Source organism: Sus scrofa, chromosome 9, assembly GCF_054392235.1.
Source record: "Sus scrofa isolate SSC_HxYL_T2T_F1_AM1 chromosome 9, Sscrofa_HxYL_maternal_Yorkshire_Landrace_v2.0, whole genome shotgun sequence".
NCBI lineage: Eukaryota > Metazoa > Chordata > Mammalia > Artiodactyla > Suidae > Sus > Sus scrofa.
In genome coordinates this window covers 137,311,737-137,327,291 of record NC_139391.1, presented here as the reverse complement: position 1 = coordinate 137,327,291, position 15,555 = coordinate 137,311,737, and the positions used below count along the sequence as shown (strand labels likewise).

The window sequence follows — 15,555 nt, the reverse complement described above, 5'->3', positions numbered from 1 at the left end:
ATGCAGCTCCTCTTTAACCCCTAGCCCAGGAACGTCCATATGCCACAGGTATGGCCCTTAAAAAAATGTTTGTTTTCTCATTAGACCCACTTGGGGCTTGCAAATCCAAATTTTAGTCTTAACCCTATATTCACTAATTCTGTTATCTTATCTTGGGGGAAAAAACCACATACAGTCTCTGACTCTCAGTGCCTTCATTTGTAAAATAAAAGAAACCCAAAGGGTGCTTGAAAGGAATAGCTGAGATAATCGATGTACAGCTTTTTGTAAACTTCTGATCAGTCAACAAATGGAAATTATCGTTATCTGTTTCCTGGAAGTACCTGGAACTAGCCCGGTTTCTCCAGAAGCTTGGAAATAGGTTCAGTTCTGCCCTTTACAGACGGCAGACCATGGTATCTGTTCACAGTGGAGCAGAGGCATGGCCTTGGTCAGCCCTTGACTGATGGAAGCATCAGTGGGGGCTTTATCAGCCCCGTGAAGACATTCTGCCAACCAGAAAGGGAGGTGGTTTGGGCAGAACTGGACAGGGGAATATTCAAAAGGCAAGTCCTCATAATTCTCATTCAAGCAGACAGGAGGGACAGATGCCCTGTTCTGGAGACTTGCTTTGCCGGGTCCAGCGGCAGAATATTCCAGCTGTGGGGTGGAAGCGTCCATCTCTCAGAGCTGGATGCCATTAGAAGTTCCTGTTCTCAGCAACAACAACAACAAAAAGAGAAAGAAAAAAGAAAAACAAAGTTCACGTTCTTGGAGTTCTTGCTTTGGTGCAGTGGGTTAAAATCTGACTGCAGTGGCTCAGGTCACTGTGGAGGCACGGGTTTGATCCCTGGCCCAGTGCAGTGGGTTAAGGATCCAGCGTTGCTGCAGCTGGGGCATAGGTTGCAGCTATAGGTTACCTAGCCTGGGAACTTCCTTGTGCTGTGGGTACAGCCATAGAAATTTAAAAAAAAGTTCAAATTCTCTGGCCTGCGCCCTGGCCCTGATCTCCCCCTCACCACGCAGTTCTCTGGGTGCGTGATTTGATTCCCTGTGTGGCTGACGAGAGAGAAAAGTGGCTCTCGAGGGACAACGTGAGGCCGAGTCACCTTGGGGGTGATTGTTCTCACTCTCAGTTGGTACACTGGTGTCCAGTGCTCGGGCTCTGTCTCCGTGAACTTGGCGAATAGGCATCTGCCCCCAGGGTGCTGACAGAGCAGCCTGCTGGAGATCAGCCTGGCAGGGCTGGCCTTATCAGGGTACAGTCGCCTCATCCAGGGGCGCCCACCTGATATCACAGCCGTCTCTTTGCAGTGTAATCATGGTTTAATTTGATGCTCTGTCTAGCTGGAAACTTTTTCATTTTTATTTTTGTATTTTTGCCTTTTCTAAGGCCATTCCTGCGGCATATGGAGATTCCCCAGGCTGGGGGTCGAATCGGAGCTGTTGCTGCTGGCCTAACGCCAGAGCCACAGCAACGCGGGATCCGAGCCACGGCTGCAACGTACACCACAGCTTACGGCAACGCCGGATCCTCAACCCACTGAGCGAGGCCAGGGATCGAACCCGCAACCCCATGGTTCCTAGTCGGAGCCCTTCACCACTGCACCACAACGGGAACTCCTAGCTGGAAACTCTTGAGTGTGATCATTGTGTTTGTGTTTATTGAGCATCAGATGCTCAGGGCGAATGTACTAGAAATGGCCAGGAGGTGGCAGTAAATGCTAGGTAGTCATTTGAGCAATTCCCATTGGACATTTCATTAGCCTAATGTCAGCCTCTCCAGGGCAATTTACAAAGTTTCGGGGTGGGAGTAGGGTGGGGGCATTGCCGCTTGACCAGAGAGCAGAGATCTGCCAAAGTGGCCTTTCTCATCCCAGTTTGCACAATGTTCCGGAGTCTTTCCTCTCTTAAGTTCTTTTCATGAAATTCGGTACAATTAAAACATTCTTAATATACTCTTAATTTTCAGAACCTTTGCAGAGCATGTTTTTATATACAGGCTGGAGATCAGATTTCACAGGACTCTGGCTGTGTGTCCCAGACCTTTAATTCCTAGATAACGTGAACTTGACTTCTTGTTCCCCTGGACGGAGCCGAGCCCAGTGCTCTCCGGAGACTTTCAGTTCGTGACCTCCTCTGTCTCTGTCTCTTGATTTTGTGGAATGTGTTATGTTTAGGGATCATGTGTGGTCCCCACCATGCACTGCCCTCATTGTCACATGATACTTGGTTCTTTTTCTTGGTTCTTTTCCACGTGAACTGCAATCTGTTCAGGTAAAGCCTTTGTGTGTGTTAGAGACGTGAGTAAAACTTTGGAAGACGGCCGCACTAACAAGTTAAAATTGACAGTTGGGAGTTCCCATTGTGGCTTAGTAGGTTAAGGACCCACCATAGGCTCTATGAGCATGGGGTCCATCCCTGGCCTCACTCAGTTACGTATCTGGTGTTGCTTCAAGCTGCAGTGTGGCTTGAAGACGGGGCTTGGATCTGGCGTTGCTGTGGCTGTGCCGTAGGCCTGCAGCTGCAGCTCTGCTTCGACCTCTAGCCTGGGAACCACTATGTGCTGTGGGTGCGGCCGTGAAAAGAAAAAAATAAAGGGCAGCTGGAGCTGGTTCCTCTGCCACATCTGCGACCAAGGCTCTGGTCTTGGTCATGCTGCCCCGTCCTCTGCTCTGTCCTCCTTTTTCTGCCTCTTCCTCTCAGGAACAAAACCATCCCTGTTTCCTTATAGACAGATCTTTCCAAAACCAAACAAAAGTCTCACTCTCTGGCTTGGTTTCTCAGATATTTGGCTCTAAAGCTGGGCTTCTTCGCTGATGGGTGACCCTTTCTGATCCTGCCTCCCTGTCCCTGAGGCCGCAGCACCATTCCCGTGGGTGCTCCTCCTTCCGGGATACTGGCCGTCTCGGATCCTCAGGCTCTGTAGGTGCTGTTGCTTGAAGTGTCCTGTATTCCTCCGACTCCCCCTTCAAACAGCCCCTTCTGGGCTGCTGCCCCTGCTCGGATTCAGATGACACCTCCCTCCACAGCCACCCCCACGCCCCACCCCGCCCCGCCGTGACTGGGATGAATTACTTTGATTAGGAGAGAGAAGCCGAGTGCTCCATCCTGAACTGTCACCCGCTTTGTGACACTGGGCCTATGAGGGGAGTTCAGACGGGCCCCTCCATGGCTGTGAAGTGTTATTTAAATGCGAACCTTCATGCTGCAGTGGAAACGAATCTGACTAGGAACCATGAGGTTGCTGGTTCGATCCCTGTCCTCGCTCAGTGGGTTAAGGATCCGGAGTTGCCGTGAGCTGCGGTGTAGGTTGCAGACGCAGCTTGGATCTGGCATGGCTGTGACTGTGGTGTAGGCCGGCAGCTGTAGCTCCAATTGGACCCTTAGCCTGGGAACCTCCATATACTGTGGGTGTGGCCCTAAAAAGCAAATAAATAATAAATAAATGTGAACTTCCTCAAATCTCGTTGTGGTCAGAAAAGGGATGGAAGAGGGATGGTTCTTTCATGCAAATCCGTTCAGCAAGGTTTCATTAAGCCTCCAAGGGGGAAGCACTAGCCACTCACTGATTCTCCGTTATAGGTTATTTCATTAGGCACGTGTTGGATGCCAGATCGTGTGTGGGGCCAGAGGTAGGGACATGAAGTGGGGGTGTCCGGGGTGCGGGTGGGGTGCGAAGGCACCTGCAGTTTTGGGGTTCGGGAGCGATGTCGGTGTGGGCGCTGTGTTTGGAGTTTGCAGTGAGTGGGTGGCCTTCAAGCCGTGGGGGCAGGTGACACCGGTCTGCGCAGATCTCTGGGCTCATGGGCACAGCCTGCTTTTCAGACATGTTTCTTCACGTGAAAGGGAAGCGACCCGGCGTGTAACTTTTTGTTTTGTGAAAGATGAAATGATCTTTTATTGTGGGTGTACTTTTACAATCATTTTCGTGTTCCTTATGGACAGTCAGAATATCAGAGGGAACATATCGTGATAAATGTATAGGTTAAATAAATATGTAAAGTCTATATACGTGGACTTGTTACTTTGACATTTTTTTCCCCTGAAATGCTAGCAGATTTGAGCATTACCTGAGGATTTACCCTTTGAAGGGGCTTTGGCAACTGGCAGTGACTCTTAACAGTATGGAATAGAGTAACGTTAAGTTTTGATAAGTGTCGTTTGTAGCACCCTTAAAACATTTTTTGTTATATATTTATATAATTTTTTAGAAAATGGAAGTGCAGGTAATACTGTACTAACAATGCTGTGTTAGTTTCAGGTGTGTGGCAAAGTGATTTAGTCATATATATGAATCATTTTCAGATTCTTTTCTGTTATAGGTTATTACAGGATATGGAATACAGTTTCCTCTGCTCTACAGTAGGTCCTTGTTGTTTATCTATCTTATATATAGTAGTGTGTATCTGTTAATCCCAAACGCCTAATTTTTCCCCCCTTTCCCCTTTGGTGACCATAAGTTTGTTTTCTGTGTCTCTGAGTTTATTTCTGTTTGGTACATAAGTTCATTTGTATCACTTTTTTAGATTCCATATATGAGTAATATCATATGATATTTGTCTGTCTTTGACTTACTTCACTTAATATGATATTCTGTAGTTCCATCCATGTTGCTGCAAATGACATTATTCCTTTTTTATGGCTGAGTAGTATTCCATTGTATATATGTACCACATCTCCTTTATCTATTCCTCTGTCCATGGACATTAAGGTTGCTCCTGTGTCTTAGCTATTGTAAATAGAATAGCGTAGGTTTTTGAGGAGGTATTTATTTTAGTAGAACTCTTTGCAGAGAAGCTTGGGGCTTCCTTTCTCTAATGGAGAACATCAGATTGGGCCCGGAAGACGGCTGATCTTACCTCTCAAGCTAGTGGAGTATTGTTTCTTCACAATTAAGTTGCAGTTATCAAAATTAGAGCAGTCTTTAGCTAATAACATTAAAGGTCAGTCCTCTGACATAAGAGTTTCCTTTAAATTCTCTGCATGAGGAGTTGCCGTTGTGGCTCAGTGGTTATCGAATCCGACTAGGAACCATGAGGTTGCGGGTTCGATCCCTGGCCTTGCTCAGTGGGTTGGGTATCTAGCGTTGCCTTGAGCTGAGGTGTAGGTTGCAGACACGGCTCGGATCCTGCGTTGCTGTGGCTCTGGCGTAGGCCGGTGGCTATAGCTCTGATTAGACCCTTAGCCTGGAAACCTCCATATGCTATGGGTGCAGCCCTAGAAAAGACAAACAAATTCTCTGCAAGTGCTCTTTTTGAATAACTCGGCAATGAGTGTGAGAATAAGCCTTAGTATTACCTTTGAAGGTCTGTCATATAACCAGCAGATTGTGCAACAGAGGTATCTCTTTTCCATCCAGGGAAATCAGAAAATACAAATGAACGGCAACAGAGAGGAAACCTCACTTTCCCCAGGAAAGTTGCTATTTACACTTTGATGTGTGTTTAAAATTTTTTTTTTATTGAAGTATAGTTGGTTTATAATATTCTGTCAATTTCTGCTGTACAGAAAAGTGACCCAGTCTCAGACACACACACGTATATATTTTCTTTTTTCTGATATGATCTTCCATCATGTTCTATCACAAGTGATTGGATATAGTTCCCTGTGCTGTACACTAGGGCTTCATTGCTTATCCAGTCTAAATGTAATAGTTTGCATCTACTAACCCCAAACTCCCACTCCATCTCACTCCCCCTTGGCAACCACAAGTCTGTTCTCCCTGTCTGTAGGTCTGTTTCTGTTCTGCAGATAGATTCATCTGTGCCATATTTTAGATTCCACATGTAAGTGATATCATATGGTGTTTGTCTTTCTCTTTCTGACTTACTTCACTTAGTATGAGAATCTCTAGTTGCATCCATGTTGCTGCAAATGGCATTATTTCATTTTTTATGGCTGAGTAGTATTCTATCGTATGTATGTACCACATCTTTTAACACAGGGAAAGGGAATAGGGTGTGGACCTTCTGACTCAGAAGTTCTGAAATCTGACTGAACTTTGGACTTGTTCTGCATTCAGATTTCAGGGCTCTGGCCCAAATCTGTTGAATCACCACCTACCTGTCAAGGAGAAGCCTCGGAATCTCTGTGATTACCTGTTATCCCAGGTGCTTCTTAGGACCAAGTTAACTTGAGAAACGCTAGTTGATGGTGGTGAGGCATCTTCCTATCAGAGACACGCTTCTTCATAGGCAGCCAGTTCCCAGTGATGGAAGCACTAATAAGCAAGTTCATCATTCTGCCTTGTGGCGTTCTCTTCCTTCTCCTTCTTATAATTGGCCTTTCCACTTTACCCGACACTGACTTTCTGGGCTCACAGGGTGAGAAGCAGGTGCAGTTGCTCTGGTGAAGTCCATTTCACTCACTGTTCTCTGAACACACATCTGGCTGGTGGGGTGAGGAGGAAGTTAAACATTCCTGGCAAAATTCAGGTTCCAGTGGGGCTCTCAGTGTCTCCCATTTTAATTTTAATTTTTAAAAATATTTTATTAAAGTATAGTTGATTTACAATGTTCCTTTTGTTTGTACAGCAAAGTGACCTGGCCACCCATGCACACACATTCTCTCTCTCTTTTTTTCATTTTTCCATCACGTTCTAACTCAAGAGACTGGACACTTAAGTTCCCTGTGCTGTTCAGCAGCACCTCATCACCTGTCTGTTCTAAAGGTAGCAGTCTGTATCCATCAACCCCAAACTCCCCATCCATCCCGCCGCCTCCCTTGGCAACCACAAGTCTGTTCTCCATGTCTATGAGTCCATTTCTGTTCTGCAGATAGGCTCATCTGCGCCATATTTTATTTTATTTTTTTTTGTCTTTTTTTTTTGCTATTTCTTTGGGCCGCTTCCGCAGCATATGGAGGTTCCCAGGCTAGGGGTCTAATCGGAGCTGTAGCCACCGGCCTATGCCAGAGCCACAGCAATGCAGCATCTGACCCGCGTCTGCAACCTACACCACAGCTCACGGCAACGCCGGATCGTTAACCCACTGAGCAAGGGCAGGGACCGACCCTGCAACCTCATGGTTCCTAGTTGGATTCGTTAACCACTGCGCCACGACGGGAACTCCTGTGCCATATTTTAGATTCCACATGTAAGTGACATCATATGGTGTTTGTCTTTCTCTTTCTGACTTACTTCACTTAGTGTGAGAATCTCTAGTTGCATCCATGTCCTGCATTATTTTGTTCTTTTTTATGGCTCAGTGGTATTCTATCATATATGTGTACCACATCTTGTTAACCCATTCATCTGTCCATGGGCGTTTGGGGTGTTTCCATATCTTGGCTGCAGTGAACATAGCAGGGCATGTCTCCCTCGTCTCCCATTTAAAAAGTTCGTATTTTGGAAGAAGTACAGCATAAACTTATAATCAACCCCCACATATTCATCACCCAGGTTCAGTGATTATCAGCTCACGTCCAATTTTCTTTCATCTGTTTTCTCTCCCATTCTGTTTTGAAGCAAATCCCAGACCTCTAATCATTATCCGTAAACAGTATAGTAATATCTCTAAGAGATAATAACTCTCATTTTATTTTCTCTTTTTAAAACAGATTTATTTATTTTTAAAAATAATTTTAATTTTTTTTTCCATTCCAGCTGGTTTACAGTGTTCTGTCAATTTTCTGCAGTACAGCAAAGAGACCCAGTCACATGTACATATATATATATATTCTTTTTTTCACAGTATCCTCCATCATGCTCCATCGTAAGTGACTAGATATAGTTCCCAGTGCTATGCAGCAGGATCTCATTGCTTATCCATTCCAAAGACTATATGTGTACACACACACACACACACACACATGTATATATATGTAACAGCAGATTCAGGTTCACAGCAAAATGGAAAGGAAGATACAGAGATTTCCCATATATTCCCTGCTTCCCCAGCCTCCCTTATAATAAAAACACCCTCCATCAGAAGGAACATTAGTTGCAATGGATGAGTCTGTGTTTATGCATCATTATCACTCAAAGTCCATAGTTTACAATAGGGATTCACTCTTGATGTTGCACGTTCTAGGCGTTTGGACAAATGTAGGATGACATGTATCCTCATTTTCTTTTGAACTTCAGAATCCCAGAAGACGACCAGCTATGGCGGCCCAGAACTGTGCCCCAATTTGACAGTTTAGGAGGGCAAAGGCAGTAACATACAGCTTTCCTTTAAAAGAGCTCCAAAAAATCGTATTTCTCGAGTTCATCGTTGAAGAGTATTTCAACCCTGGTAAATCCAGGCATATGAGATGATGGGGAGAAGAGAGCTTTGGCAAGAGATTTGAGAGTGATTGAAGAGGTGGGGGGTGGGGGTGGAAATGATTGCAAATTAGTTGTTCTTACCTGGTAAAGATACAGTGAAGCTCTGTGGAGTGTACATTCGAGTATTTCTTTTTTGAACTCCTAGCTGCTCACTGGCTGAAATTTAGAGACCTGGGTCCTAAATGCATGTAGTCAGAGGGTTTTGTTGCTCAGTTTTGAAGCACCAACTGCTGTTGAAATAATGTCTGTGCACCTGTCTAAATGGTAATGAAATGCTAACAAAGCTGTCTGTTTGCTTTCTCTCCTACAACCTCGAAGTGGGGGGAAAGAGATAAGATATTGACATCGGATATCTGTCTTGAAAACTGGGGACACAGACATATGTCAGAGAGCATAAGTGAATCTTTGTTTTTCCACCCTTTGGTGGCATTAAATAGTCTAAGATTGGTTAAGATATGGCAGAAGAAAATTAATTTTCATCCATTGTCTCCTTGGATTAGAATCCTGAGGTTATTTAAAATTAATGCAGTGTGAACTCAAAGCTACACTGGGATTTACTACTGGGGACTTGACTGTTCAATTACAGATGCTCCATGTGGTGTGAGGAAGATTTCATGGTGCATGCTTGCAGAATGGGAGATGCCGTGCTATAAAGGGTTGCACCCCAGTTATCTTTGACCTTCCCTCCCCCTCCCCAATATCCCTCTGAATGCTGTGATCTTTGTTGCTCCCTACCTACCTCATAATTGTGTGCGGGTAGCTTCATGTACAGATAACTTCTTAGATAACCTAGAACAGGTGTATTTTCCCTTTAAGCATCATTGATGTATGGAAATCTGCATTGGTTGGATACTTTGGGGAGGCAATTATTTGCTTCCTAAAGGTGTGTGTGTGTGTGTGTGCGTGTGCACGCTCCTTGAGGATCTGCCATGGAATATTTTAAGTTGTAGTTAATTTCCAATTCTTTTTGCACACAGATTGTACAGAGCCCTTCTATTGAGCAAAGTGAGTTGCATCGAAGCATCAAAAATTCAAACAGGAATCTCCACCTGGTCTCTATCTAGACCTTTGCGTTTCAGAATTTTCAGGTCACTCAGCCCTGTATAAACCCCCTTCCTTTTCCCACATGACTCCGTTAAATCTTAGGTAGCTGTGTGTGTATGTGTGGTATTCCTTTGCTTCTGCTGTGGGGTCTTCTCCCCTCACAGCGTGTGCGTGGCGAAAGGCCTTTGTAGACTTACACAGACTTTGAATTCAGCGTGTCCCTTCTGTTATACAACAATTGTCCATTTTTTTTTTAAAGATTTTTAAATTCATTTTGACATTTTAAAATGCAGCACCTTGATTTTACGTGAAGATATATTTTTATTGGATGATTCTAATTTTGATACCATGTGATTTATTGTGGCTTATAGCCTTTTCTCTAAAGACGTTAACAATTTATAATTAAAGAGAACAGTCAAAGAAGATTTACTTTTCTCTCCAGATGACTTTCTCCCCCCAGCAGCATACCTTCGAAGAGCGGCATTTTGGTGATTTAAACTCTAACAAGGAGAACGTTTTGAAAACTAGATTTTTCATTAACTGTATATCTAAAGGTTAAGCGTTTTGGAAGGCACGCTCTCCTTCGGGGTTCTGAGTTAATAACTACTTTTTTGATGCTAAGCGGATCAGAATTCTCAAGTCCATGAATCCAGAGATGCTCACCGCTGTGCAGCACCCTCGTGCGTTTGTTTCCTGCATCCCCTTGCCTGCAATGTTCTTCCCGAGGTGTCCCGAGCATCTGCAGAGCTCTGTCCCTGCCCATGTGTTCTGCTTGGAATGCCTCCTTCAGGTCCCCTCCGCAGCTCCCTGGTTGTCCCCTCACCTGGTCAACCTCACGAGGGCACTCCTCTGCATCCAGTCTCAGGGTGGTTTGTGACTCTTGTAAACATGATGTGTCTTGGAGGCAGAATCGTGAACCGAGATTCAGGTCCCGATTCTGCTACGTGTTAGTGTGTGATCTGAGGCAGGGTCTGTACCCTTTCTGTGCAGGTTCTGTAACTTGCACAAAATCTGTAATGGGTGGGTACTAATAACACCCATGCTCACAGAGAGGCGTGTTGTGAGAATTAAATAAGATGATGTGTGCTGCTGGGGGTACAGAGAGAGTAAGTGCTTAATAATCCGTGGATTTATTATTATGCCATAATGTACACTCAGAAACTCGTTTGCTGATGAACTTGCCCTGGCAGCGAGATTACATTTTACATGTACATACACACACACACACACACACACACACACACACACACATTTGTGATATTTAAAGTCACAAAAAGCTGTGGCTGTGGCATAGGCCAGAAGCTGCAGCTCCGATTTGACCTCTAGCTGGGGAACTTCCATATGCCGCAGTTGTGGCCCTACAATGAAAACAGAGGGAAAAAAAACCTCATAAAAACATAGTGAATGTGTGTTTATCCACCACTTAGTTGAAAAAGGAAGATGATGGCACCCGCCGTGGAGACCCTCATTGAAAATAACCATTATTCCTACATGGTAGCCACACTGCCAGGTGTGGTGATGTTTTGGCTCTCGTGTGTTTCTTTGCACTTTCACTACATGCGTGGCTGTCATTTTTAATGGCTGTTGGTAATTACTAAGGCCCTGGAGCTCTTTGAGGAGCCGTCTGTGAAGGGTTGGTAGGTCCACCCTCACGGGCATAAGGTGGGAAGAAAATGCGGAGCCGCCGGCTCCCCCCGCCCCCGTCCCTCCCACTGTCAGGTGAGCCCAGACCTTCATCCTTGTTTGTCTGCTGCCCTCCTGGAATGAGGACCCACCCAAGGACTACAGCCTGGCCTCTCCGTCCCCTTGTGGACATCACTCAGAAAGAAATTGGCCAAAACATTACATCCCCGAGATCACTCTTGAACAACCTGAGTGTGTTCTTGCTTCATTATCATCCATCCTCTTGGCTCACCTCCAGCTTGGGGCTTTGGGCACTTTGATTACTGCTCCTCCAAGCCTCTGACTCCTTGCTTTTTTTTTTTTTTCCCTTGACTCCTCCCAGCTCCTCAGTATTTGCATTTCTCAGAAACAGGCTTCTGTGAAGTGCTCATGGGGGAAAGACAGCCTGGATCCTGGGACCACCCTCCTTTTTGAGCCCCAGAGGGTCACCTGCGGGGCCTGGCTGACTTGTCATCTACATGTACCACCAGTTGTCTAGAGCATGTCATCACCATAGAATGAGTAGGGGATCTTGTGATGCAGACCATGCCTAGGGAGGTAAATGATGGGCAGTCACGTTAGAGAGTCAACTCAGGACGGCGTAGTGGACGGGTTCGAACCAATTCCTGGGTTCGGACTGGTTTCTCTTTCAGCCGGTCGGCTGTCCTGTCGAGCTCAGGAGGTGCGGATGCTCTCTCCTCCCTGATGGGGCTCCAGGTTCAACTTTTAAATCCTTAGGTTTAGGTAGATATCGTAGGGTTTGCTACAGCCATTCATTCCCAGAGCTCCGTGACCAGATAACAATTGAGCTTCCTTTATCCCTTGGCCCCGGTGGGCTGGGCCAGGTTGGTGGGTGCTGTCAGCGGCCTCTTTCACCAGATCACCGTTCTTTCTTCCTGACTTGTTCTCTCTTCCTGACTCGCCTGCTTGCCCTTCTGGAGCTCCTGGTGGTAATTCCTCTGCTCTGACTCTACCTCCCACCCTTCCCCCATCAATCATGTTTACCGACTTGGTTTTCTAGGCACCCCTCTGTCTCCTCCTCCACAACAAGGCAACAGCCGTCTTCTCATCAGTGTCTCTCCAGGAACTGTGAGCATCACGGTATTTCTGCCACGGATGTTGACCCTCCCAGCATGGGAGTGTCCTTTCCTCTGGATGCCCCCCGATGGAAAGGAAAAATCTCCAGTGCTGTCGTGGTACTACTTCTACTTATGTTGTGGTTCCTGGTCTGTGTTCTTACTGACTAGTCTTCATGCGTCTAATACTTACCCACATCTTCTATACGAAAGACTCTTTTTGTTGTTGCGTTAAGAACACTTGACATGAGGTCCGTGCCCTTAACTCGTTTTTAAAATGTACAATACAGTGTCGTTAGTTGTAGTCATGAAACATTTTATGCGAGAAGAATTAGGCTTCCTAATCTGAACAGACAATCACAGAATAGTTTATAAAATCTAGAACAGGTTAGATGCAGGCAAGATGAACGTGACTGGAGTCCTTCGCATTGGAGCGGAAAAGATCCAGGGGTGAGGTCAGGGCAGGAGCCCAGGACAGCAGGAGATGGGAGTGTAGTGAGTCGGTGTGGCACAGGCTGGTGGGCACGGATAAGACAGAGTGACAGGGCAGGGACAGCATGCCTCCTGACATGGAGTGAATGAGTAGTGATACAGACCATGCCTGCGTAGGGAAATGATGAAAGCCAGTGCCTTGCCCTGACCGTGGTGACCCCAAGGACAGGGCTCAGACATGCAAAGATGGCAGCTTTGCAGGGGTCATTAGCGCCAAAAGGTGTCTCTCTCCAGTCTTGGCAAACTGGCAGAAGACATAGCTTGACCCATTCTCTGGTGCTAAATTGTTCTTCAAATCTATAGGAGATCTAGCCATTCGAAAGGGGATCTAAAACAACTCAGATCCTTATGTTTACCCCCAGAAAGAATTTCCGGCCTTTAGCACCATTCGGTGGGCACATGGCTCTGTATCGAACACCTGCTACTTAAAGGTCCCAACATTCAGCCATGTCGGGCTGGGCTTTGAGCATCTGGTCTTCTGGTGGACGGTATCAGCAAGTACAAAAATACAAGGGAACATGTAATACAGATGTTAGTGCCACTTCTCCTTGTTTGCTGTGGATGATGGGCTACTAGAACTGAAATTATGAAATATTTAAATGAAATTTTAAATGTTTAAAAATCTAAGGACTTCTATGAAATAGCTTAATGTATTACAGAAAGAAAAACCTACACATTTGTATATAGGCAGAGGTCATTTAGGAAGCATGGCTTTTGGAAGGGGAGGGGTCGTTAGTTTTGGAACCAAGAAACCTGGATTTAAGATCCAAGGTTGATGACCCCTGAGACGTGAGAAGGTCGTAATTCATCTAAATGTTTGGTTTTAAAAATCGTACATATGGGAGTAATTCTTCTGACCCAGGGTTGAATTAAAAATAGCAATGGGATAACGTGTGAAAGTGCCTTTATTCTTTCAGTCCACTCCTTCATTCAGCAAATGCCCATTGGTCGTATCCATGATGTGCCCAGGACTGCTTGGTGCTAAGGGGGTGGCGGTAAGGAAGACAGCCATGGCCCCTGCCCCATAGAGCTTGTGATGACCAGAGTTCACAGAAAGCCGTACCATGTTATGTATTTGCAAGGAAGCACGTGACTGTTTGGGCTGGAGCTTTTGGGAAAACGTTGTGAGATAATGGCATTAGATGGGGCCTGTGAAGAAGGGTACAATTTGGGTAAAAAAATGGAGCGGAGAGGACCTCTGGGCAGAGGAATGACTGTGAGCAAAGAGGAAGTGGAGAGTATGTTTGGGTAAAATGAGTAGTTCCAGGGAGGGAAAGCAAAGTTAGGTTTGACTCACTTTCCCCTCCCCCCCCCCGCCCACCTCCTGTATGAGCGTTTCAGCCCCTTGTTTGAGGACCAGAGCTGAGAGGAGGGTGGAAGCCAAACAGGAGCCAGTCACCAGCTGCTTTGTACCAGTTCCAACTATGGTAACGTAACATCAAGATACGGAGAAAGCTCGGAGGGCTGGGTGGGTTGGGGTGTCAGTGGAGGAAGGGCTGAACACCAGGGAGCCCCCATATTTGGGGTCTTTTCTCAGTCCCCTTCCTCCTAGAACTCAGAAGAATGAATCCCCTCCTGTCCTGAAAGTCTGCTCTGTTTCTGGTTTTGAGGGAGCAGAGAAGGCCTCATTCTCTTCTGGACAAGCTGAGTTTGAGGCCTTTGCAGTTGGAGGTGGCCGCGGGTGGTGGAACTCACCGCACGTGCAGTCGCTCCTGCACAGCGAGCATAAAGCTGGGACTTTCTTCCTCCCCTTCCCAGCTTTGTTCCTGATGCCAGGAGGTCCCAGGCCTTCTTAGGCTTCTTTTATTTGGTGGCAGCTCTGAACTTCAGTCGTGACTTGGTCCTCAGAATAGAGGACTAAGATGATAGAATTTCAGTTTACTTTCCAGAAAAACCCTGATACAAGCGGTTTTCATACTCCAAGGTGAATGATCAATGTAGTTACTTTTCAAGGAAACATTTATTAAGCCTTAATTATAGGCCAGATATTAGGTGCTGGGAATACAAGAGGCATAAGATACAATTCCTGATCTTGAAAAGCCTGTGGTCTCACAGGGTGTGTACGGCTGTGGTCTGCTGTGATGACAGCACAGACTATTCGAACAAAATATGATGAGAATCTGGAGTGGGAAGTGGAGAAGGGGGCTCACCTTCAAGTTTTTGCTCACGTGTCCTCTTTTCCGTAAGGACTGTCCCGAATCCCTTTTCAAAATAGCAGCACCTGCCGCCTCTGCATTCTGAGTTCCCTTACTGTGCTCAACAATTCTTTTTTCTTTTTCATTGCATTTATCATCCTTGTCCCAGTTGGCTATTGCCAAATAACAAACCATCCCCAAACTTAGTTGAAAGCAATGGTTTCCTCTCTCTCACTGTTGCGTTGGTTGGTGAGACTTGGTTGGGTAGTTCTTGGTTGTAGTCTCTTCTGTGGTTGCTGCCAGACACCAGCTGGCACAGCAGGCACCTGAAGGTTCTCCTGGGCAGGACATCCAAGATGGTGCCTCACGTGGCTGGATGTTGAGGCACTTGGCTAGGAGCGCATTTGGTACCATCCTCCAGAGCATCTTCATGTGGTCCCTCTACGGGGCTCAGGCATCTTACAGCCTGGCAACTGGGTCCAGGGGGCAGGAAGCAGAAGCCCCAGGTCAGAGACAGGCTGTGCTTGGAGCTGGAACACCATCTCTTCTGTGTCTCTTAGTTACAGGATCTGCCCAGATTTACTGTTGTTGGAGGAGTGACAAGATTATATTGCTGAAGAGCACATGGGAGGAAAGATATCATTGTGGCCACTGTTGGGAGTACGGTTTGCCATACTTGGTGTCCATGTAGAATTTATTTATTGTTATGTTTATTTATTTATTTATTTACTTATTTATTTTTTGCTTTTTAGGGCCACACCTGCAGCATATGGAGGTTCCCAGGTTAGGGGTTGAATCAGAGTTACAGCTGACAGCCTACACCACAGCCACAGCAACGCCGGATCCAAGCCACGTCTGTGACCTATACCATAGCTCACGGCAACGCCAGATTCCCCAC

The 15,555-nt window shown here is 46.0% G+C and overlaps 1 protein-coding gene across 50 annotated transcripts in view; it reads left to right on the top strand.

Annotated features, from left to right (window-relative positions):
• HHAT (hedgehog acyltransferase) overlaps nt 1-15,555 on the top strand; it is a 322,109-nt gene that overhangs the window by 118,652 nt on the left and 187,902 nt on the right. The window lies entirely within an intron of this gene.